The following is a 25,873-nucleotide window of genomic DNA, read 5'->3' as shown; positions in this document are numbered from 1 at the left end:
CGTCTAACATATCATCATCTATTTCTTCATAATCATCATTATCTTGAGCCTCAAAACTACCTCAGGGAAGATTCATGAAGATGCTATGCTTTTGTTAATTAGTGAATTGAAATTCAAACTTAGAGGTGAACCTAAGTATGAGAAAATAATATCTCATGGCTACCGGTAAATCATCTTCATCATTTATTGTCTCCCATAATTCTTCTAATGTTGAAATTACAAAAGGAAAATCCTTAAAAAGCCTAATTACTAGGATATATTGTTCCGTAGCTCTCATCATAATTTTCTTAGTAGTTTGAAGGTGAACTATCTCCTTGTGAAATAAGATCAATCTCTGAGTGATACTTTCTAGCACTCCTATTGTATTCCTTGGCTCTCTAATCCTTTTCAATGCCTTAACTGAAAACATAATGACTAAAACATTAGCTATAACATAAACATAATATCATAACATAAACACTTACATTGGCGGTTAGATCCGGAGCTTGTGTGTGTGTATCAAGGAGAACTTCATGCATATGAACTGTGTCTCTGATACCAACTGTAATGACCCAACTAATTCTAGACCTCAGACCATTAAAAACTACTAAACATAACTACTATCTTGGAATACATACATACATACATACATACATACATACATACATACATAAAATATTAGAACTTTATTAAAAATCCAAAATATGGTACGAAATATCGGGCCAAGCTCCTTTTACCTGCCCCAGTCTTTTCTTCAGAGTGGACTTGAGTGTCTTGTTCACTGCTTCCACCTGGCCATTGGCCTGTGGGTGGGCCAAAAAAAAGAGAAGCTCTTGATGACACCATGCCATTGACAGAAGTCCGTGAACACTTCACTGTCGAATTGCAATTAGTTGTCGGAGACTATCTTCCTCAGAAGCCCATACCAGCAAATGATATTTTTTATGACGAAATGCAAAGCCTTTTTGGAGGTAATTATGGCGAGCGGCTCGGCCTCAACCCACTTCGTGAAGTAGTTGTTGACCACTATGGCGTATTTCATCCTTCATCTGAGCAGGCTCATTTGGAGGCGCTCGGGGGATGTTGGCGAAGCGCTGGAATTTTTCGCATTTCTTGACATAATCCATCGCGTCTCCATTCATGGTGGGCCAGAAATACCCTTGTCTTAAGATCTTCTTGGAAAGGCTCTGCCCCCCGGCGTGATCACTACAGAAACCTTCGTGTACCTCTCGCAGTATTAAAATGGCTTCTTGCGTGGACACGCACTGAAACAAAGGTCAAAGAATAGCCTCGTTTGTAAAGCCTACTATCCATGATTATGTATCTTGGTACTTGGTGCAGCAACTTCCGAGCTGCCTTCTTATCTTGGGGAAAGGAGACGAGGTATTTAACTATTGGCTCCATCGACCCATCTTGGGGTTGCACCGATTCCACCTCGGCTGGAGCCGAGATACTCGGAGACTCCAAGTAGTCAATGGGGATCACATTGATTAATTTAACATCTTTGGTCGTGGCCAGCTTAGCCTATCTTCTCGAAGGCTGGCTTAAACAGGATATTCACCGAACTCGCGTTGTCCACAAGAATTCGTGTAACGCCCTGGATAACCAAGACTGTTACACTGTGTGTTTATAAAGGTGCAAGACTTGCTAATCAAGCCATTTAATTAAAAATATGGCACTAAACCATAATTGAACTATGGTTAAAAGATTTTGGTCATAAAATATATATTTCATTTAAATAAGTATTTGATACACGGGATCCAAAAATAAACAGGGTTAAAGAACAGTTTACAAAATTTCAAAGGTTATAAACAACCACAAGCCACTCTAATGGAAAAATAAGCATTTTAGGGTCTCTTGTCCCTGTATCAACCCTCGGTCGTGGCTGCTGAGCAGCCGACTATGTACATTCCGCCCCCAGAGCTCTCAAATTCAGAGTTGGACCAGCTTACCCTTGCCTTTACCTGCACCACGTAGCACCCGTGAGCCAAGGCCCAACAAGAAAACCATATCACAGAGCATAATCAATAATCAGTGATCAAATAATTCACAAATCATCAATTAGATACTCAACAAACCACATTGTTCACATAATTAGTGATATCAATCATCAATCCAACAATCTATCATTCAGGTAATTATCATGCCATAATCATTAGATTAACAACAGTAAACATATTATACAATATCCAGGGTCTACGCTCTTAGGCCGCACCTTCTGTTTATTCCACTGACTCCAGCTCACTTAGGCCGAGCTCAGTGATTATATAATTAACCTCAGCTACTAGTGGTTGAGCCGTGTCCTGTGCGCCAATATTAATTCTGACACTCTTAGGCCATTTATTTCATGTTCACATGTCATAATACCATCATACAACATTGCATATAAGTATAGGGAATTCTTAGTCCCAACATAGCCACAAAATCGGGCGCATTTTTCTTACTTTTGATTCCGAGTGCAGAAGGTGAACTGGTTTCAAGCATGATCCCTAGCCTCGAGCCTTGGCAACAAACCTAGTCACAAGAGTCATTGATGTCTATCAACTTCCAATCAGAAATAAAATGCCTAGGGAACAAAACTAGCCTCCGAAACCTCAATTTCTACTAAACCGGGTAGTAGAAATTATCCCGAGCCCCAAAGATCGAACCCTCAAGCCCTAACAATACTTGAAAACCTCTAAGGCCAAACCTCCCAGACAGATCGTGACTTGGCTCAGCAAGTCGCGACTTGCCCCAAGTCAGAGAGCAAACTCTCACGCCAAAGGGGAGGTGGGTTGCGACTTGTCCAAGCAAGTCGCGGTGCGCCCCCAAGTTAGAGAGCTCCCACAGCCAGAAGATCCACACGCGCCGCGACACCCCCCAGGCTGGGTCACAGTGCGCCCTGCGAACCCAGAGATAACCTGGGTTTCCTCCTCTTTCTTCCAGCCAAGATCACCTTAGTTTACCCATAATTTTCCCAAAAGCTTCCCCAATCCAACACTAGTCAGTGACAAACTCAGAACCAATTTGCACATTTTAACCACTCAAAACCTCAGCCATATCCCTCAATTATTATCTTAATTCATCAGGAAATCAACCTTCAAGAACCTAGAATCAAACCTATTCTTAAGCCCTAAGCTATTCAACTTAACTCTACATGGCCAACCATGTTCATCAGCTAATCATACCCAGAAACCTAGCTAAAATTCAATGATGAGACTGAATCTCTTACCTCAAATTTGGCTGACCTTTCCTCTGAATTTTCTAGCTTCAACACCTAGCTTGAATCTCCCTAACTTTCTGTCCAAAATCCCCAAGCATAAGCCACTTTCAACAGCCCCAAAACAATCACACACCAAGAGTGAGAGGGAGAACTCGTGAGGGAGGGAGAGAGTGAGCAGAACTCTTTCTCCTTCTTTCCTTCCTTAATTCTTCTATATTCTTCTACCTTATTCTAACAAAAAGGCCGAGCATATCCTTTATTAACCAAATTGACCATCTTACCCCCTTCAAACCAAACTAACCTTAACTTAATCTAGGGGTAGAATAGTCATTTATTTCCAATTCCCACTAATTTCCTCAAGTGTTCCTAATATTTACCATTTAAATCCCATCATCCAATTAATCACCAATTATTTACCTTAAATATAATAGTCTCCAATATATCTCCTAAATTCTCGAAAATACCCCCAGGCTCCCTCGAGCCGGGTATAAATCCCCACACCGCTCACTAGTACCGTCTCGAGCCATATGCTGCAAATATATCCACATAATAATGTAGTCTCAACAATTTATCATATATAATCGCATTTATGCCCTCAACGGGCCAAAATTACAAATATGCCCTTATAAGCTAAACAGGGCCTACATGCATATTAATACTCATAAGCATGCATTTCACATATCAATATAATCATATAAGCATGCTTATCACATAATCATGCATTAAATAATTTAAACCACACATAAACCAATTATGCCCTCCCGACATACTAATCAAGGCCCTTAAGCCTTATTAGTGATTTTGGGTCGTTACAATCCGCGCCACCATTTTGTTGGAGTTTTGGCTCTCAATTAACAACAAATTGTGACGCAGGAAATGCACTCTCCACGCATCGTCTTTCGAGAATGTTATGACTTGGTCAGTCATTCGCGGCATTTGAGCAGGTAGCTAGGTCAAAGCCATTACCTCATCATCGTGGTTCAAAGCTCGCGCATGCCTGTTCTGCGAGCTTTGCGAGGTGCCCCTCAAGTGAGGTCCTCCTGAGATGGTTCCTACCCGCCCACTCATTGGAGGAGGTCCTTGGGCTTAGGGAACTACAGGAGCCACTGTTGGGGCTTGTGGTGCGGCAGGCGGGACCATCGATCTTGCCACGAGAGGCTGTGCTCGTCGCGCTCCACCTTTAGCAAATTGATGGAGGTGTCCCAGCTTGATGAGATTCTCAATCTCATCCTTGAGTTGACGACACTCATTGGTGTGATGCCCTATGTCGTTATGGAAATGACAGAGTTTGCCAGGGTCCCGCCTATCCCTATCTCTTTGGATTTTTGTGGCTTACTACAGTGCACATGTTGTGCGGTGGCCACGAAGATGTTCTCTCAGGAGTCCACCAAGTTAGTATACTCTGAATACTGCGAGACATACTTCTCGCCTGACGTGACTCCTTTCTAGGGCTATGTGGTTCCGCTCCCTCTGGGCTTGCGACCCTTACCCTTCCCTCTGCGCCTTGTGTTTGGGAGCTCTACTGGATTCTGCTGGCTACGATGGGGTGAAAACTCCAGCACTGAATGCAGGTTGAAAAACGTTGTATCCAGTGGGCGTTGCCCCGAATCCTGTAGGAGTCACACCAAATCTAGGAGCAGACATGGCGCTGTAACCGGAAGGGGTGGCGCTCTGGCTAGGTTGGGCTCCCAACGAGCCCTACTGGATGTGAGCATAGGGGGAGTATTGGATTCCCGAGGCCAAGTGTGGCCGATGCAGGGAAAAGGGCGGACACTTCGAATGCCCCGATTTGGGCGCTTCCCAACTAATGTATTCTTGTGCTGAACGAATGAAGTCATCAAGATGCCAATCCCTTTCATTGGAGATCATCCCATAATGCAGATCCTGTGCGTATGTCAGCCTGCAATGCCATCAGTGAATCTTTTGGTTCTTCTCGCTTCCACTTTGAAGCGTTTGATGTAGGCCTTAAGGGTCTTTAAAGGTCCTTGCTTGATGTTGGCTAGGCCATTGACCTCAAAGCTTACCTTCTGAACTCCTACGAACTGTCTTCGAAAGGCGGACAATAACTGTTGCCATGTCTGAATGGACCCTGGTTGGAGTTTCTTAAACCATTCATCTACTGGTCCTATCAGGGTGAGTGGGAACATGTGACACTTAGCGTCGTCGGAGACACGATGCATCGACATTAACCCATTGAACTTGGACAGGTGGTCCGTGGGATCCCAACCACCATCATAGGATGGTATGGATGGAATTTTGAATCCTAGAGGTAGTGGGGCCTCAACAAGGTGAGGAGAGCATGACTCTACCTCTTCATCATCCGAGTCAGATTCATGACCTTGTCGCCTGGCCATTCTGAGTATTCTCCGCTTCAGACTTCTAACTCCGCATAGAGCGGGTCGCAATCCCAGTTGATGCTCTGAGTCGGGTAATCTCTTCTTCAAGCGTTGAGATTGTCTCGGAGATCTGACGGGCCTCTTCCAGCAGGCTCGCATACTCTAGTCTTATTGCACCTCCGAGCATTGAGGCTGTCTCATAGGTCAGCTTGTCCTTGGTACACACTGTTATCTTCCAGGACGAGCCACTTCGGTCTCTCCATCGGACTCTTTTTCGTTTACCGAGATACTGATGCCATGTTCTCGATTTTGTGGGGCACTCCTCGGGTAGATTTTTGGGCCATTATTCCTATAGGGCTGGTTAGGTCCCAAAGGGACACCAACTCCAGGCCTCACGCGATTCGTATGGGCGCGTCGGAGCGGAGCAACCCGAGCTCCACGGGCGTTGACTGCCTCGCAGTGTCCTCGGGCCCTTATTTCATTACCCTTATCAACCTATGGCAGAACTTGGTGGCCTTCGGGCTCTTGACGGGCCCTCTTATGATTCGAAGTAGGGTTATCATTAGTTTTTCCCTTTCCACAGTTCTGCGGTGGCGCTGAGGCTCCAGCTCCTGCATGATGCCCGGTGGGCACCCTAGCTGGCGGATCTCACACCTCTGGAGACGAGTGCTCGGGAGGCACACCAGCTGCATTGACAGGTGGCACTCCAATGGGGTGCGCAGGTGGCACACCTGTTGGGTGCCCAGCTGGCACGTTTCCATTGGGTCCACTCACAACCCCTGGGCTACAAGAGTGGCCTTCATGGCAAGTACCATCTCCTGAAGGGCAGCAATATTACCATCTTGAGCATCCATTTTTTGTTGTTGGGTAGCCACCTGCTCATGGACCGCCACCACCTCCGGTGTCTCTTCTACCTCCATGGGTTGAGGATATTTTTCCTCATAAAACCCTTGGTCGGCATCATTATATTCGTCGTCGTACTCGGCATACTCATAGTAGTCCTCCATCATCTCAAGTATGTCCTGGGGTGGTTGTCTACTGGGTTCTCCTCCTTTAACTCTGGTAGGAGGGAGCACCTCATCTGTAACGTTTCTTCGTGTAGTCACCATGATCATGAATGTTTCAAATGCTTTCTTCAAGTTCTCAATGAAAGCACCAAAATGTTGACTGCCTTTTTCGCTATCAACCTTAATAAGAGAGATTAAAGAAATGAACTATATGAACGCAAGGATTTTTACGTGGTTCAGGTTATAAAATGACCTTAGTCCACGAGTCTCTGGTATTAAGAGGATTGTAAGCTTGTGATTGCAAACTTCAATGGTGTATTCTCAGGAAGTGTTTAGATTGCTCTGAGTACAAGTAGTTTTTTCTCTAAAAACCAACCCCTTTACATTGAGACTCCCAAACCTATTTATAGAGGTTGGGGTCATTAATACTAATCATAAGTAATTAATACACATTATTCCCATTATTAGGGGATTAATACTAATTCAATGCATTAGGCTGCATTGAATAGAGACCAGGGCCCACACGAGATTTGCGAGGCCCACTGCCGGAAAGCACCTACTTTATAGGGAACATGCCCCAGGTACTGTCAGGGTTTGCTGTAAGTATTTCCATATTAGGCGGCATAGTGGGTGTGCGAATTTTCAAGTCGTACACTCGACAACACTATTGATGGATTGCCCATAGATGTTGTTAGAAGATCCTCTAACTCTAAAAACCTGCATTTACTGACACGTTGCGCCTTATTTTAGGTCTGAGAACCAGAACCTCAGACCTGGGAGGTGACTGAGAGACTAGAGCCCTTGCCTTAATTGTCCGAGCTGGAGAACCTCCAGCTCGGAGAATGAACATCGGGGAGTAACTTATTAAGGCACCTATAACCCACAGTCAAAGACAAGGTCTCACCTAAGAGGACCCTTGCTCTGACTAGAGGCCTCGGGCAGTAACATGCCCAGAGGATATCCATGAACGTCCAAGCCAACCACTGGGGGTTGCCACATGTCGGAGGTGAAAAATATGGACAACATATATATTTTGTGTATGTTTTTTTTCTTCAATAGAGTTGGTTAATTTTTTGTTAAAGTTTGAAGAAACTGGTTGGTACATGTTTTTTTTTCAAACAGGTGTGTATCATTTTTGGAGAAGTTTGTGTGCTAATGGATAACCAGGTAATGCAGTCTTTATAATTGTAAGTTATATATTACACGTAACTGGTTACAATATTTTTTTATTATTATTTTTAATTTTGATATATTTTTTGTTAAAGTAGAAGCATTAATTATTATGAATTTATAATGTTTTTGTAAGAGATAATTGATTGATTAAGTAACTGGTTTGTAAATTTTTTTTAAAAAAAATAGGTGTGTATCATTGTTTGACAAGTTTGTGTGATGATGGGTAACCGATTGCTACAGTTTTTGCTAGTTCAATTGATATGTTACAGGTATCTGGTTACAATATTTTATTATTATTATTATTATCATTATTTAATTTTGATATATTGTTTGTTAAAGTAGGAGCATTAATTGTTTATGATTTTTTAAATATTTTTTGTAAAAGATATGTGGTAACTGGTTTTTATTATATTTTTAATAGGTGGTGTATCATTATTTCACAAGTTTGTGTGTTGATGGGGTAACCGGTTACTGCTGTTTTGCTAGTGTAAGTCATATGTTATAGCTAACTATAGTAACTAGTTAATGTAAGTATATTTTTTTGCTTAACTTTTGTGCTGATGGGTATCCGGGAACTTATGTCATTACTAAGGCAATTAATATGTTATATGCTGAGAAAAGTAACCAATTTCTATAATTCGGAAAATAAATTTCCAAAATGTCTGACATTAGCATACAAATTTATTATATCCATTGAATGAATTCAAAGTGTAGTCTATGTAATCCTTACAAACTTATTTGTCTAATTTCTTAGCCATTTTTGGGTTTCACACCTTTGGGATTGGTTGATTTCTGCATGTTTTTTCTATTGTGTCTTGGTTGCCCGCACCGTCTACATTTAATCTGCACCTTTGGCTCTCCTTTACATCAAATTCTTTTCATTCTAGGCCGCCCTGGTGGTTTTCTTGTTTTTGGTGGTAGGACAATTTTGTCTAAACTCTCTGGTAGTTTCCATTCACTTTCATTTGGTGAAGGATGAACAGTTGGCTCATATGTTGCTTTCATAGTTATAGTTTTGTAGCAATTAACAACATAATCATATGTTTTCAGCCGTGTTTTTGTGAATATCGCTATTGCATGTGCACATGGTATTTCATCTTGTTGGAACCTTTAGCACTTGCATGTTTTCTCAATTAGGTTGACCAGAAAATTTCTTTTGTCTTCTACCATAACTTAGTACAGTATGGTGTTGAATGGAAAGACCTCTTTTTTCTACCAGAGGAATAAATGTTAGAAACTAGTTACTGTGATAATTTTTAGTAACTGATTACTGAATGTTTTTTTTAAATAATATTAAGTGCAAAATGTATCTTAGTTACCTGAAATTTAATGGCCCAAACAAAATTTTCTCTGAGCACATTTTTAGCATCTGTTGTTACTTGTGTGAATGTTCCATTTGCTTCATTTCTATTTTTCCTTACCCACTTTTGAACTAAACTTCAAAGGTCCTCCATTGTAGTGATTGGGAGCGTTCTTGCATCTTTCAATGCAATATTTATTGATTCTGCTATATTTGATGTCATCATTATATATCTTCTTATTGGAGCATAACATCTAGACTAAGTGCGATATCCAATCAGCACATGGAGCCAATTTACAAGCGGTTTTGTAAGCAACATGCTCTGAACTTTGAAGGGACAACAAACCCCTTCGAGGCGGAATAATGGCTCAGAAATGTGGAGGCGATCCTAGCGCACATGAATCTCGGCAATGCGAACCGCATATCCTGCGTTTCGTCTCTGCTTAAGAAAGATGCTAGAATATGGTGGGACTTAGTTCAGCAGACTCACGATGTCGCCACCATGACTTGGACCAGATCAATGGAGCTGTTCCACAAAAAGTACTACAATTCGGCAGTCATCGCCACAAGGGTCGAGGAGTTCGCTAGTCTAAAGCAGGGTAACTTAATGGTAGCAAAGTATGCTCGGCAGTTCGACAGATTAGCCAAGTTTGTGCCAGAGTTTGTTTCAACTGATTTTCTGAGGATTACCAAGTTCGTTAGAGGACTTAGACCAAAGATTGAGCTAGGGGTTAAGCTAGAAAACCCTGGAACTACTACCTATGCCGATGTCCTAGAAACTGCTATAGAAATAGAAAGGCTTCAGGCGGATGTTAGTATGGAGGAAGCTAGTAAGTCTGAGCCTAAATAGCAGAGTCAACCTCAGAATGGTTGGAACAACAACAACAACAGCCATCAGTCTAGCAACAATAGTAATAATCAGAAAAGAAGGCATCCTGACAACAAGCAATTCGACAACGATAAAAGGGCACGGACGAACAATGGAAGTAGTAGGCCGGGTTATGTAGAATACCCGCAATGTGCTAAGTACCAAAAGAAACATCCTGGTGAGTGTCGTGCAAACACCAAGGGATGTTTCAACTGTGGTCAGGAAGGTCACCAAAAGAGGCAATGTCCTCAGCTCAAGTCAGAGGAGAAAAGGGACAACAAGATGGTTCCTGCCAGAGTCTTTGCCTTAACCCAGGGAGAAGCTGACGCTAGCAGTAAAGTGGTCACAGGTCAGATTTCTATCCTGAATAATATATGTTCTGTATTATTTGATTCGGGAGCCACTCACTCATATATCTCGTTAGGAATGATAGAGAAATTAGACAAACCTTGTGAAAGATTTAGAACTAGGTGTTGATCGCGTTTTTGGCCAACGACGTGAGAACGTCAAAAACGATAAAGCCTTCAAGAGAAATTAAACGACACAGACAATTTTGAACAGAAAGTAAATAACACACGCAATTTTTATAGTGGTTCAGCCCCAATATGTTGGTAATAGCCTAATCCACTTAGAGTTGTGATTATAGATCTGCACTCAAGATCAGATGAACTGAGCCAACTGAGTTTCTTTAGTACAGATTACAAGAATACAAGAATTCTTTCAGATGCAAGCACTTTCTCTCTCTAGAAAACTTAGACCCAAAATTTCCCAACAGTCTAAAAAGAAGAAGCCCATTTCTAATCTCATAAGCCATGTATTTATAGGCTTAGGATCATACATTTGATATCCCCTAGAATCGGGATATTTCATTATATTTATTATATATAAATTACAAAAATATTCAAAATTTAACAGAACACCAAATTTGTGGGAAGAATGAGAGATTCCCGCATATGCTAAGACAGGTTCTTGTTGAAGTCGTTTATGGGAATCTTGACTTTGTCCTCCTCTATCTGGTCGACCCATATCTCCTTCAAGTTGGTCGAACACACCTCTACTGGACAGTCACGGACTTAGCTGGTAGGATATATACTTGCTGGTCGGACATGTGCATGCTGGTAGGACATGCACTTGCTGGTAGGATATACACTCCTCTGGTCTAACATGGCACTCTGGTCTAGCATGCCATTTCTCTCGTCTAACATGGCACTCTGGTCTAGCATGCCATATCTCTCGTCTAACATGGCACTCTGGTCTAGCATGCCGTGTCTTTACTTGGACAGTCATGCACTTGCTGGTAGGACATGCAAGTGCTGATCGGACACATGCATGCTGGACATACTCAAGTGGTAGGACATGCAAGTGCTGGTCGGACACATGCATGCTGGACATACTCAAGTGGTAGGACATGCAAGTGCTGGTCGAACACATGCATGCTGGACATATGCAAGTGGCAGGACATGCAAGTGCTGTTCGGACACATGCATGCTGGACATATGCAAGTGGCATGACATGCAAGTGTCGGTTGGACACATGCATGCTGGTCATATGCATACATACCAGGCCTTTGTCTCTCCTCGGACGCATGGTGTCCGACCGGACATGCATCGGGCTCCTCGGGTGCACTTGGCTCGGACATGCCAGTGGTCGACAGCAAAGTTACTCCTAGTCGGATGCAACTTACCCGGTCGGTCATGACACCTCTCAAGCAGTCAAAACTCTTCATTGATGTACTGGGCCACTTCTAAGCCAGATCACCCCAACTATTCCTTGCAACTTGTCATTTCTATTGCCACATCATCATTTTCAATTTTTGGGGATAACACTAGGTTTGTAACAGAGTTGCCTTCGGGCAAAGTAGTTCTATAATCACGGATAGTACGAGGTGTATCGATCAAAATTGAGGACGTAGAACTAGAAGGAGACCTGATAGAACTAGAGATCAAAGACTTCGACGTGATACTAGGCATGGACTGGGTAGCAAGGCATGGCACAACCATCAACTGCAGACATAAGCAAGTGATATTCGAGACTCCTGACGGTCAGAGACTATGCTTTATGGGACAAGTTTTAGGACTACGCACACCACTTATATCATCTCTCAAAGCTCAGAGGATGATAGAAAAAGGATGTCACACATGTTTATCCAGCGTCACAGATGTGGTAAAGGAAACACCACTAAAGGTTGGAGACGTTCACATTGTAAAGGAATTTCCAGAAGTATTTCCTGACGACTTACCAGGGTTGCCGCCGACTCAAGAAATTGACTTCACAATCGAACTAGTACCGGGCACCGAGCCTATCTCCAGGGCACCATACCAAATGGCACCTACCGAAATCAAGGAGTTAAAGACGCAGCTACAAGAACTCTTAGACTTGGGGTTTCATTAGACCAAGCCATTCGCCATGGGGAGCACCGGTTCTATTTGTGAAGAAAAAGGACGGAAGCATGCAGATGTGCATAGATTATCGCGAGCTGAATAAGGTGACGATTAAGAATAAGTACCTGCTACCCTGGATTGACGACTTGTTCTATCAACTCCAAGGAGCGACTGTGTTCTCAAAGATTAATTTACGGTCCGGGTATCATCAGCTCAAGGTACGGGAAGAGGATATTCCCAAGACAGCTTTTAGAACTCGTTATGGACATTACGAGTTTATAGTTATGTCTTTTGGTCTTACCAACGCTCCAACTGTGTTTATGGTTTTAATGAATAGGGTCTTTAAGGACTACTTGGATAAATTTGTCGTAGTATTCATGTAACGCCCTGGATAGCCAAGACCGTTACACAGTGTGTTTATAAAGGTGCAAGACTTACTAATCAAGTCATTTAGTTAGAAAAGTGTTACTGAAACTATAATTGAACTAGGGTTAAAATATTTCGGTCACAAAAGTACATTTTCCATAATCAAACATTTTTTTGCACATGGGTTCCCAAAATAATAACGTTTAAAACACAGTTTACAAAATTTCAGGTTTAAAGTACAGCTACTAGCCACTCTAAGGGCAAAACAGACATTTAGGTTTTTCCCGTCCTGTACCACTCCTTGGCTGTGGCGGCTGATCAGCTGACTATGTACATTCAGCCCAAAGCTCTCCAACTCAAGGTTGGTCCACTTTGCCCTTGCCTTTACCAGCACCACGTAGCACCCGTGAGCCAAGGCCCAGCAAGAAAACGCAATAGCAGAGCATAATCAACAATTAAACAATCAGATAACTCGTACAGTATAACCATATACTCAACAATCCAAACCATTCATATAATCATGCATTCAACATACTAAGCTCATCAGCTCACATTAATAATCAATTCACATATAATAACTAATTTACATATAATAACCAATTCACATGTAATAACCAGGGTCGACGCCCTTAGGTCGCACCCTTATTTATCCCACTGACTCCGGCCCGCTTAAACCGAGCTCAGTGAATATCAAGCTGTCCTCAGCTACCAGTGGCCGAGCCGCGCCCTGTGCGGAAATATTGATTTCGGCACTCTTAGGACGTTTATCACATGTCCCATGGAAATATACCATCAATGACATCATACAGATATAGGGAGCTCTTAGTCCCAATACAATCACATAACCGGGTGCAGTTTTCTTACCTTTGATTCCGCTAGCTTTGTTCAATGAAGTCAACTCTCAAGCCCGATCCCGTCCGAGCCCTAGCATACACCTAGTCACAGCCACAAATTAGAACCATACCAAACTTCAATTCCAAAACCTAGCCTCGGGACCAATCCCGAGCCCTCGAGAAGCCCTAATTCCACCAAACGGGGTGGTAGAATCAAACCCCGAGCCCCCAGGGAAAAACCCTAAGAAATAACCCAAAAATCCCCTTCTGGAAATAAGGTAGCGCTACAACGCTACAAAGAGGGCGCTATAGCGCTACAAGCAGAGCCAAAAAGCTCTCAGACAACTAGGCTTAGCGCTACAGCGCTAGCCACAGCACAGCCAACCCAGTTTTTTCTTCCTTCAATTTTCCTCGAGCCAAACCTCTACAAATCCTTCCAAACTTCAACCAAACACCAAAACAAGCCTACCAACATGTATGACTTACCCCATATGACCCAACCACACAAAACTCAACCACATGCACCCCAAAATAAAGAAACCACCATGATTGAGCTTGAAGCTCAAAAACTCAACAGAAACCATAACAGTCTAGAATTCAAGTGACCAAGTACAGAGTTTCTTACCTTCAATGGGGAAATTCGACCTTAGGCTATCCTACACACCTCCTTAGCTTTCACTCCTCAAAACCTCAACCTTAATTCCCTAGAATTCCCATTAAAACTCAGCTCATAAATCCATTTCAACACCAAAACCAGAAATTGAAGAAAACCTTGAAACTTACCTCAATTGTGTGACTAACTCCTACTAAACCTTTAGCTTCACCAAAGATCCTAACCCCAAGCTTTAGCCTAAGCTTTCCTGAGTTAAAGCTCCAAAATTCCTCAAGAGATGGTGATGCAAGAGGGAACTGAGTGAGAGAAAAAGGAAGAGGTTCAGTGTTCTGTTTTTCTTTCTTTCTTTCCTCCTTCTGTTTCTTTTAGCTTCTATTTCATTCTACACATTCCACTAAGTCCATAAAGGTTGAGTATGACTTATCCTCTTATTAGACCAAATGACCATATTACCCTCCCATTAAATCTAAGCCCTTAATCCCTCCAAGGGCATTTTGATCATTTGTTCCCAATTCCTGCTAATTCCTCGAGTGTCTCTAATATTTACCTCTTACATCTCGCTCACTAGGATCGCCTCAAGTCACAAGCTACAAATATATCCACATAATAATGTGGTCTCAACATTTTATCACAAATATTTACATTTATGCCCTCAACGGGCCAAAATTATGAATTTACCCTTATAACCTAATCAGGGCCTACATGCATACTAATACACATAGTCATGCATCACATTTATCCAAATAATCATATAAGCATATAATCATGCATTTTCACCATTAATTCACATAACTTCCAATTGTGCCCTCCTGGCACACTAATCAAGGCCCTTAAGCCTTATTAGTAATTTTGGGTCGTTACAGTTCATCGACAATATCTTGGTATACTCAAAGGACAAAGTCGAGCACGAGGAACATTTAAAGTTGATCTTGTTACGACTAAATGAGCATCAACTTTATGCCAAGTTCAAGAAGTGCGAATTTTGGCTTTCGCAAGTCGCGTTCCTCGGCCACATTGTATCCAAGGACGGAGTTGCAGTAGACCCATCTAAGGTAGAGGCTGTGAAGGATTGGCAAAGACCAAAGAACGCATCAGAGGTAAAAAGCTTTCTAGGATTAGTAGGTTATTACCGGAGGTTTGTAGAGGGCTTTTCTAAGATAGCTACTCCACTCACCAACTTGACTCGGAAACAGCCGAGATTCAACTGGACTGATAAGGGTGAAGAGAGCTTCCAGTTTCTTAAGGATAAGCTGTGCTCAGCACCAGTACTTTGTGTACCAACACCCAACAACAAGTTTGTAGTCTACTGCGATGCGTCAAAGCAAGGGTTGGGTTGTGTGTTAATGCAGAATGACAAGGTGATAGCCTACACCTCAAGGCAGCTGAAGGAGTACGAGCAACACTATCCACCACACGATATGGAGTTGGCAGTGGTGTTCTTTGAGTTGAAAATATGGCGCCATTATCTTTATGGAGAATGGTGTGAGATTTATACAGACCATAAAAGCTTAAAGTATTTCTTCACTCAGAAGGAGCTCAACATGAGGCAGCGCAGGTGGTTAGAATTAGTGAAGGATTATGACTGCGAAATTCTATACCACCCGGGAAAGGCAAACGTAGTTACTGATGCGCTAAGTAGGAAGAGTTATGGAAGTCTAGCAGCATTAGCTGGAATAGAAAAGCCGCTACAGCAGAAGCTGATCAGTGCCAGAGTAGAAGTAGTCATTGGTAAACTGGCTAACTTGTTTATCCAGTCAAGTCTGTTAGAAGAAATATGGATTGGGCAAGGACATGATGACACATTAGTAGTACATATGGATGAAGTTAAAGAAGGCAAGGCCACAGATTTCTCAATATCAGGACCGGGGTTAATGAGATATAAGGATCGGGTATGCATGCCGAATGATCAAGGGATTAAGATGAAGACTTTAGAAGAAGCGCACAATACCCCATACTCGGTTCACCCAGGGTCGACCAAGATGACTCACGACATTAAGACAATATATTGGTGGCCAGGAATGAAGAAAGATATAGCGGAGTTTGTGTCTAAATGTTTAGTATGCCAGCAAGTGAAAGCAGAACATCAGCAGCCTACAGGCTTATTGCAACCACTTAGCATTCCAGAATGGAAATGGGATGATATAGCCATGGATTTTGTGACGGGTTTGCCACGAAAAAGTAAGCAGCATGATTCGGCTTGGGTAGTAATAGATAGACTAACCAAGTCAGCTCATTTCCTGCCTGTTAAGACTTCATATACAGCAGATCAATACGCAGACGTTTATGTCCAAGAAATAGTATGATTGCATGGAATCCCTAAGACAATAGTATCCGATAGAGGATCGATGTTTACATTGAGATTTTGGGGAAGCTTGCAGCAAGCCATGGGTACCAAGCTAAGTCTTAGCACAACATTTCATCCTCAGACAGACGGTCAGTCGGAGCGTACCATACAGATTCTGGAAGATATGTTACGCGCTTATGTACTTGATTTTGGAGGATCATGGAATAAGTATTTGTCATTAATAGAATTCTCCTGCAATAATAGCTACCAGTCAACGATCGGGATGGCACCTTATGAGTTACATTATGGAAGGAGGTGTTGATCGCCGTTACATTGGGACGAGGTAGGAGAAAGGCAACTTCTTGGACCCGAAGCTGTTAGAGAAGCTCAGGATGCAGTAGCACTAATTAGAAAACGTATGCTCGCTGCTTAGAGCCGTTAGAAAAGTTATGCGGATGCTAAGCAACGTGATGTGGAATTCAAAGTCGGAGATCAAGTCTTCCTAAAGATATCTCCTATGAAAGGTGTGAAGCAGTTTGGGAAGAAAGGCAAGCTTAGTCCCCGGTTTATAGGTCTTTTTTAGATATTGGACAAAGTGGGAGCAGTTGCATATAGATTAGCCCTTCCACCAACTCTAGCAGATAGCCACAATGTGTTCCACATCTCGATGCTGCGTAGATATATGTCAGACCCATCTCACGCCCTCAAGTACGATACGATAGCACTCCATAAAGACTTGAGTTACGAGGAACAACCGGTTAGCATCCTAAATAGAGGGATGAAGGATTTGAGGTCTAAGAGTATTCCGATTGTCAAAGCCCTATGGAGTAATAGATCTGAATGGGAGGCAACATGGGAGTTGGAGGAAGACATGTTAGCACAGAATCCGGAATTTTTTGGTAAGTAAATTTCGAGGAAGAAATTGGCAGAAGTAGCAGCAGCAGTAGTATGATAGTTACTATGGTTTTTGGTTCAAGCCGGGACTTGGTTGAACACTCGTAGCAACACTTATAGATTTTTATAAGTTAACCTATAGTTTAAGAATATTATTTATAACATAAGGTTTGATTAATATAGCTGGTTATAAAGATATCATTTATTATACTATAAGGTTTAGATAAAACTAATAAGATCATGACACTTGTCATAACCATGAATATTAAGGAATTAAGTATTTTTTATGAATAGTTTTGATAAAAGAAAGATCTAGAAGCTCTAGAATCTTCTAGCAGCTTTAAAATCGTATTATGACTCAGTCAAAGCTGTTTATCCAATTCAAATTAAGCTGATAAAGTGCAATTACGTGTCTAATATTTTAACGTATGCCGATATATCGTAGCTATAGAGGCGATATATCGCCACAAGGGAGATAGGAAAAACACATCAACTTCGTACAAACGAAACCATGAGCACTCGGGACATAGGGCCAGGCGATATATTGCCTAGGGTGGGCGATATATCGGCCCTAGGACCACATTTTCAAACGTTGTAGAAACCGAGCTTGATTCATCCCTTATCCTCTTGACTTGCCTCTGGATGCTTTTGACTGAGTCTTAAGCACCTGTTGAACGAATATTCAAATATTTTTCAATTAATATTCGTTATTTTATTCAAGCTAAAAGGAGATATTTTAACACCTTGAACTCTATAAATAGGACCTAGTACCCATCCATTTCTCTCATTCTTTAAGCTGTGTTCAGAGCCTTCAAGCTGCTAGGGTTACTATAGAGTGATACACTTGGGTTTGGGATAAAAGCTTTATCATCTTAAGCTTTATAAACACTTGGGAAGTGAGATATAGAGTGTGTTTTCAATATCGAGGTGTAGATCAGTTCTAGTACATCCAAAGGTATTCTTATTCTTAAGTTTATTTCTGTATGGTTCTTTAGTTTTCTTTACTCAAATCCTAACTCGTTGTTTTCGATTCTTGGTTAGGTATTTAAGTTCTTTGAGCTTAAGATTTCTTTTCGGTTAGCTTCTTCTTGGTGGTTTAGTTCTCTTCTTTATCATCTCTTTTCTTTAGAAATACTCACCATTCTTATTGTTGGTTTTAGGAGTGTTCCAAATCCCGTCCTTGTTCTCAAATATCTCGGTGTTGGTAAGGAAAATAGGATAGATTTTATGTGCTTTTATGTTTTGATATGTTTATGTATGATATGTTTTTAGTTCTTGAGTATATGCTTTGTTTAGATAACAAGCATATAAATGTTTAGACAACAAGCATATAATTTGTTTAGATAACAAACATATAACTTGTTTAGATAACAAGTCCCAATAATATATTCCTTGGGCATATGATTTGTTTAGATAACGAGCCCCATAAATTTATATGACTTGCTTAGATAACTAGCCCCGTAAATTTATGGGCATATGATTGCCTAGCTAGCAAGCCCCAAGAAGTATGATGGCCATTGTAATACTTGTTTTCATTTATAGTCATATGTTTTATAGAATATGTTTATGATATATTTTTATGCTTATATGTATTAGTAGATTTTCCTAGCTGGGCATTAGGCTCACTCCTTTATTTTATGTTATGCAGGAAAATAGATATGGTGGCGGAAGGATTCTTGGTAGCTCGGCTTATGTATTAAGGATGAATGGATTCAATGGACTGCGTAACGATTCGAAGATGACGTTATTTTTTTTATTTAGTCTCTATAAATTATGTTTTTATGTATTTTCCGCATTTAGTTTTGTAATCAACTTCATTTATGTATTTCAGTATTTACTTTGGAGTTTTTAATAAAGTTATGAATATTCTTTATGTATGTTTTCTAAAAAATAGTGGCTATGCCTAGTAGTTTTAATGGTCCAAGGTCTTAGAAATTGTAATGACCCAACTACTCTAGACTTTGGACCATTAATGAAAACTATACATAGACCCTAATCCTTAATAGAACTTACAAGTGAAAAGATCATAACTTTATTAAAAACTTTAAAAAAGTAAATGTTAAACTTACATAAAATTTAAAGTAGGATATGGGATCCCATTGTTTTAAAAGGAAAACATAACATAATTGTAATTAAAAGGGATTACATAAATAAGTGCGGAAAAATACACATAAAACCATAAGTAAAGACTTCATCCTCGAATCGAAACTCTCGGCTCTTTGAATCCATTCCGCCTCAATACACATTCCCCAAGCTTCCAAGATCCTTTCCGGCCACTAAAGCTATTTTCCTGCACATATAAACAAAAAGGAGTGAGTCTAATGCCTAGCAAGGAAAATCTAACATATAACCATATACATAAAATTCATAATGTAACATAAAACATATCATAACACTTATGTCACATACATACTATAATGGCCATTATTACTTGGGGTCCCATAAACTAAACAAGTCATATGCCCATTAGATTAGTGGGGCTTGCTACCTAAGCAAGTCATATGCCCATAATCTATTTGGGGCTTGTTAGTTGTACGGGTCATATGCCCAAGTCTACAATTATACATATTATAGCATATTTCATAACACATAATCATAAGATAACATATAAATCATATAACACATAAATCCTATCCTATTTTCCTTACCATAATTACCGGGATATGAGGACAGAGTTGAGACTTTGGAACACTCCTAAAAACCATAAATGGAAGGGTGAGTATACTAAAGAGAATGAGATGAAAAGAATGGAATAATTATACCATTGAGAATATACTTACCAAAAACTTATGTGCAAGTTCTTAGATTTCCTAACCAAGAATAAAGAATAAGGTTAGAATGTTGAGTAGAAGACTATGAGAACTTAAAGAAAATAATACCAATTGAACTAGAGTGTGGAATACCTTGAATGCTTCTATAGTCAATCTAAACCTTGAACCGAAATGCTATAAAACCTTACTTCCCAAGTGTTTGGTAAGCTTATAGTGATCAAGCTTTATAATTCCCAACCCAAGTGTTTACACTCTCACAATAACCTAGCAACTAGCAGCCTCTGAACTTAGTTTGATGAATGAATAAATGGCTGGGTACTAGGTCCTATTTATAGAGTTTAGGAATGAAAAGATCTTCATTTAACTTGAATAAAAATAATGGCTTTTTAAGTGAAAAATATTTGAATTATCGTTCAGCAGAGGCTGAAGACTCGTTTAGAAAGATGCTGGACTTATCAAGAGGTTGAAGATTTGAATGGAGAACATTTTCAAAATGTTTCAAAATGCCCTGAAGGAGGCGATATATCGCCCCCTGTAGGCGATATATCGCCTGGGCCAGTATGCCCGAGGCAATCGTGCGACGTTTCGTGTTTTTCGTATCCCCGTACTGCAATATATCACCCCCTATATCTGCGATATATTGGCATACACTGAATAATTAAACACAAAATTACACAATTTTATCTTAATTTGAATTGAGTAAACAACCTTGACTAAGCCCTCTAACGTTTTCAAAGCTGCTGACTGACCCTAGGATATTCAAATTTTAACCTTAATAAATTTATTCCTCAAAATACTTAATCATTATTAAACATACACATGACATGAGCTATTATCTTATTGGGTCTTATTTAAACCTTACAATATAATAAATATTACCCTCAATATCAGTCATATTAATCAAACCTTAGGTTAAAATTTATATTCTTAAACTATAGGTTAAACTTAGAAAATCTACAAGTGTTACTATGAGTGTCCAAATAAATCCCAGTCTGAACCAAAAATCCACAGTCATAACAATAATACTACTATTACTATTATACTATTATCTAACTAGCTAAGTAAAGTTCTTTGGACTCTACAGAAATAGTTGGGTCATTACATCTGCCGCTTAGGTCGGCTGGTTGTAAATCTTTTATTGTAATTAACCTTTAAAATATATTTTGGGATCCCAATGTATATAGTAAACGTTTTAGTGAAACGTTGTATCTTTGACCAAAAATTTTGACCCTAAATCGTTAATCACACTTAGTTACACGATTATGGCCAAATGACTCGGTTAGCGAGTTTAGCACTGTTTAAAATGCACAACGTAACGGTCCCTGGGTAGTAGGGCGTTACAACTTGGTATCAGAGCGAGCAAAGGTTAAGGGTTCATGTAGACAAGCTAGACATGTACACTCATCACTAAAGATAGCTTCACTCAGGGTATGGTAACTATTTATGTGGTTATGTGCTTAACAACTTAAATAGAATGTAAATTCTTTACTTGCATATTGTATTAGGGAGCATGAGATTCTGATAGAGCCTGGCTCTTGACTATTGATGTGATTATATGTTTACCTGCTCAGTGAATATATAAATGTGTTATTTGCATGCTGGACTTGAAAGCATGGTATGAATGTTGGAAGAGCAGGGGTTATGATTGATGTATGAATGCCATGGGCATGTTTTTAGCACTGCAGTGGGTTGTGAATTTAGTGTGGTAAGAATGTTCCCGTGGGGAAGGTTTTTGAATATGCTCATCATGTTTAATGGGTCAAGTTATTGACTGCAGATTCAATCAGCAAGTATGTATCCAAGGCAGATAATGAGACCTGGTGGTGGTTATACCGAGGCTGGGAATTATAGCCAGAGTTTGAGTTCTTCACCTGCCCCTCAGAATTTCCAGCAGGTGTTTACAGATGTGCAATTAAGATTGCAGAGGCAAGAGGAAGAGATTAGATGTTTGAAACAACAGCAGAATTTGTCAAGGAACACCTCTTCCTTTGCTATGCCAGGAGTGGCACCAGTAGTGGCTCAGCCTAGGGTTCAGAACAGGTGGGAATTTCTTTGTGGAAGATTTAAGGAGTATTACCCTTCAGTCTTTGAGGGAGGCCTGTGTAACGCCCTGGTTACTCCAAGACCATTACTGTGAGCTTTGAATCGTGCTTAACTTGCTAATCGAGTTATTTGGTTATAAATGTGCATCTAAGTGTTATTAATAGGCTAAGGTGAAAACCAATCAAAAGGAAAGGATATATTTTATTTAAAACATAAAACTGTTCATGGGCCCATAAAAGCGTTTACAAGTTATTTACAATAAAAAATGGTTATTACAGTGTAAAATTTATAACCCGCCAACCTAAGCGGCAATAATAGGATTAACCCCTAGTCCCTCTGAGAAACTCCTTGGCTGTGGTGGTCAAGCGATCACATATGTACACATCGCCACCTCAGCTCTCCGCTCAAGGCTGTATAAGCTTTTCTTTCCCTTTACCTGCACCACATAGCACCCGTGAGCCAAAGCCCAGCAAGAAAACTCATTGCTGCATGTATATAATATTAAATGATGATCATGATAATCATCCAGGACTTATAGCCCTAAACAGATGAGTGGCAGATGTGAAAGTCACTAATGTGGGTTCCGCACCCTTTATAAATGAGTGATCGAGTTACTAGCTTAAACCAGGTGAGTGACTGATAAGCAAGTCACTAATGTGAACCAAATGAGTGATCATGGAATCACTAGCGTGGGTTTCGTACTCTTAGCCATGTGACAATGGAGTCACCTGGGCCTTCTGGCCCAGGCTCTAAGTGATTAGTCATGGAACTAGGCAAGTGCTTTTAGTTTTCATCGACCTTGGGGTCGGTCCGACATTAATGCACATGATGAGTCATTTAATGCTGATGTCGATTAAATCTAATCTTTTTGGCTTTGCGTTCATGACACTTATGCCGTTCTTGACTCATAGGTCAATAACATACAACCAGTGCTCAGTACTACTGTCGAACTTGACTAGTAAGTCACAGCTTCACAGTCAATTCTGACACCATTGCCGATTCTGACTAATAAGTCAGTGCCATTCACAAGTAAGAAATAATTGCTAAGCATTTGATATACAATCAACGTCCACATTTAAACATTCAACATGCCTCATGAATAACCATGCATGTAACGTATGGGGAGCAGTTTTCTTACCTCTGGTTGGAGCGAGAATTAGTAAAAGAACAACCCTTGAAAACGATCAACCTTTTAGTTCCTTAACGGTCACCTCGTCATAACCAATTATGGGATTCCATCAGTAAAATGAATCACAAAAGGTTCCTGGACCAAAACCTCGCCTCCAGGACATCGAATCCTACTAAACCGGGTAGTAAGAACGATCCTGAGGCCTATGGTTTGATTACCCAAGCCAAAAACTCAATTTGGGCCAAAATGCCACTAAGAGTCGCGACCCTACAACACCATGCTGCGACCTGCCTCCTAAAACAGAAGTGGCCACCCATCAATCCCCAACACGGGCCGCGGCCCTCCTTCTCCATGCCGCAGCCCAACGGCCCTGCAGCTCCACCCTTCCTCTTCAACAAGCTTGGGTCGCGACGCTCTAGAACAGAGCCACGACCCCACCTGAAACTCAGCCAAAAACCCCTGTTTTTACCCTTCGAACTCATTTCAAAACCTTATTAAAACACTCCCCATATCACAAAGCAAAGCCACCAACTATTACCATAACTTATCTAAGCCTTAAACCAATCAAAACTTCATCAAATTCCCATTTCAATGATCAAAAATCCAATCTCAAAACTAACATAGAAACAGAGCAAGGAACCATAAACTTGAACTAAAACCTTACCTTAAGCTTGAATTGAAACCTCTTCAATGGCTGAACACTAGCCTAAGACCTCAAGCTTCTATCTCCAAGTTTGAATCCCCAAACCTGCTTCAAGATACAAAGGAAAAGAAAAAGGGAAAAAATGATGATCGTGAGGGAGGAAAGACAAGGCTCTGTTTTGGCTAACCTTCCACAGCCTTCAACTTATATATAGCCTAGGTCAAATGACCAAAATACCCCCTATGCTTAATTCATCTCTTAATAGCCCCCAAGGGCAAAACCATATTTTCCCGCTTATCTCATTAATCATAATTAACGCCCTCCAATTCCCGTTACTCTCAATTACTAATAAAATCATATCCCAATACCCTTTAATTCCCGATAATGCTCTAATTATCAAATCACCCCGAGACTCACCCCGAGCCCCGAATTCAACCCAGTTATGACCAAACTGATAACTTGTATTCAAATATCATCTCATGCCGAATGGCTCGAACAAATCCACATTATAATGTGGCCTCAATAATAGTTCACCAACATGCATGAAAGTATACAAATATGCCCTTAACGGGCCAAATTACCAAAATTCCCCTATAATGAAATGTGGACCCACATGCATGCATTTATCATCATATAATAATATAGTTCACATAAACATGCACATAATAGTTTAATGACATAATAAATCAATTATGGCCCTCCTGGCCTACTAATCCGACCATTAAACCGCATTAGGGATTTTGGGGCATTACAACTATCCCCTCCTTATAGAAATTTCGTCCTCGAAATTTACCTGAACAACTCGGGATACTGATTCTGCATATTTGACTCCAGCTCCTAGGTCACTTCCTCGACCTTGCTGTTCCTCCACAATACCTTAACCAAAGGTATCGTCTTATTCCTAAGGACCTTGTCCTATCTGTCAAGTATCTGGACTGGTTGTTCCTCATAGGAGAGATCTGCCTATAGCTCCAGATCTTCATAGCTCAAAACATGAGTCACATCAGATACATACCTCCAAAGAGTTGAAACGTGAAACATGTTATGCACAGCTGACAATGTCGGAGGTAAAGCCAATCTATAAGCCACCTGACCAATCCTCTCCAGGATCTCAAATGGACCTACAAATCTAGGGCTCAGCTTGCCCTTCTTCCCAAATTTATTCACCCATTTCCATGGTGAGACTCTAAGGAAAACATAGTCTCCCACCTGGAACTCCACTTTCCTGCGCTTGGGATCTGTATAATTTTTCTGTCTACTTTGAGAAGCGAGCATCCAAGCTCTAATCTTCTCAATGGCCTCACTGCTCCTCTGAACTGCCTCAGGACCCAAGTATCTCATTTCACCTGTCTCATCCCAATGAATGGGAGATCTGCACTTCCTACCATACAACATCTCATAAGGTGCAACCCCAATGGTAGACTGATAACTGTTGTTGTATGAAAACTCTATCAAAGGTAGATACTTACTCCAGGATCCACCAAATTCCAGCACACATGCTCACAACATGTCTTCCAATATCTGGATCGTCCTCTCAAATTGTCCATCTGTCTGAGGATGATAAGCAGCACTGAACTTCAACTGTGTTCCCATGGCCTTCTGTAAACTCCCGCAGAACTTGGAAGTAAAAGTGGGGTCACGATCTAACATGATTGACCTCGGCGCACCATGAAGGCGCACAATCTCTCTCACATAGAGATCTGCATACTGATCAATTGTATATGCAGTCCTCACGGGCAAGAAGTGAGCTGACTTGGTATAACGATCCACTATAACCCAAATAGAATCATGTTGATCAACAGTCCTGGGTAACCCCACCACGAAATCCATCGTGATGTCCTCCCATTTCCACTCTGGGATATCCAGAGGCTGCAATAACCCTGCCGGCCTCTGATGCACATCCTTGACCTGTTAACAAGTCAAGCACTTAGCCACATATTCCATTACATCCCTCTTCATCCCAGGCCACCAATACAATGATCTCACATACTTGTACATCTTCGTGGTGCCTGGATGCAAAGAGTAAGGTGTAGTATGTGATTCATCCAGAA

This window comes from Humulus lupulus, chromosome 3 (genome assembly GCF_963169125.1).
Source record: "Humulus lupulus chromosome 3, drHumLupu1.1, whole genome shotgun sequence".
In the NCBI taxonomy this organism is placed as follows: Eukaryota; Viridiplantae; Streptophyta; class Magnoliopsida; order Rosales; family Cannabaceae; genus Humulus; species Humulus lupulus.
Note: the sequence above shows the minus strand (reverse complement) of the source record.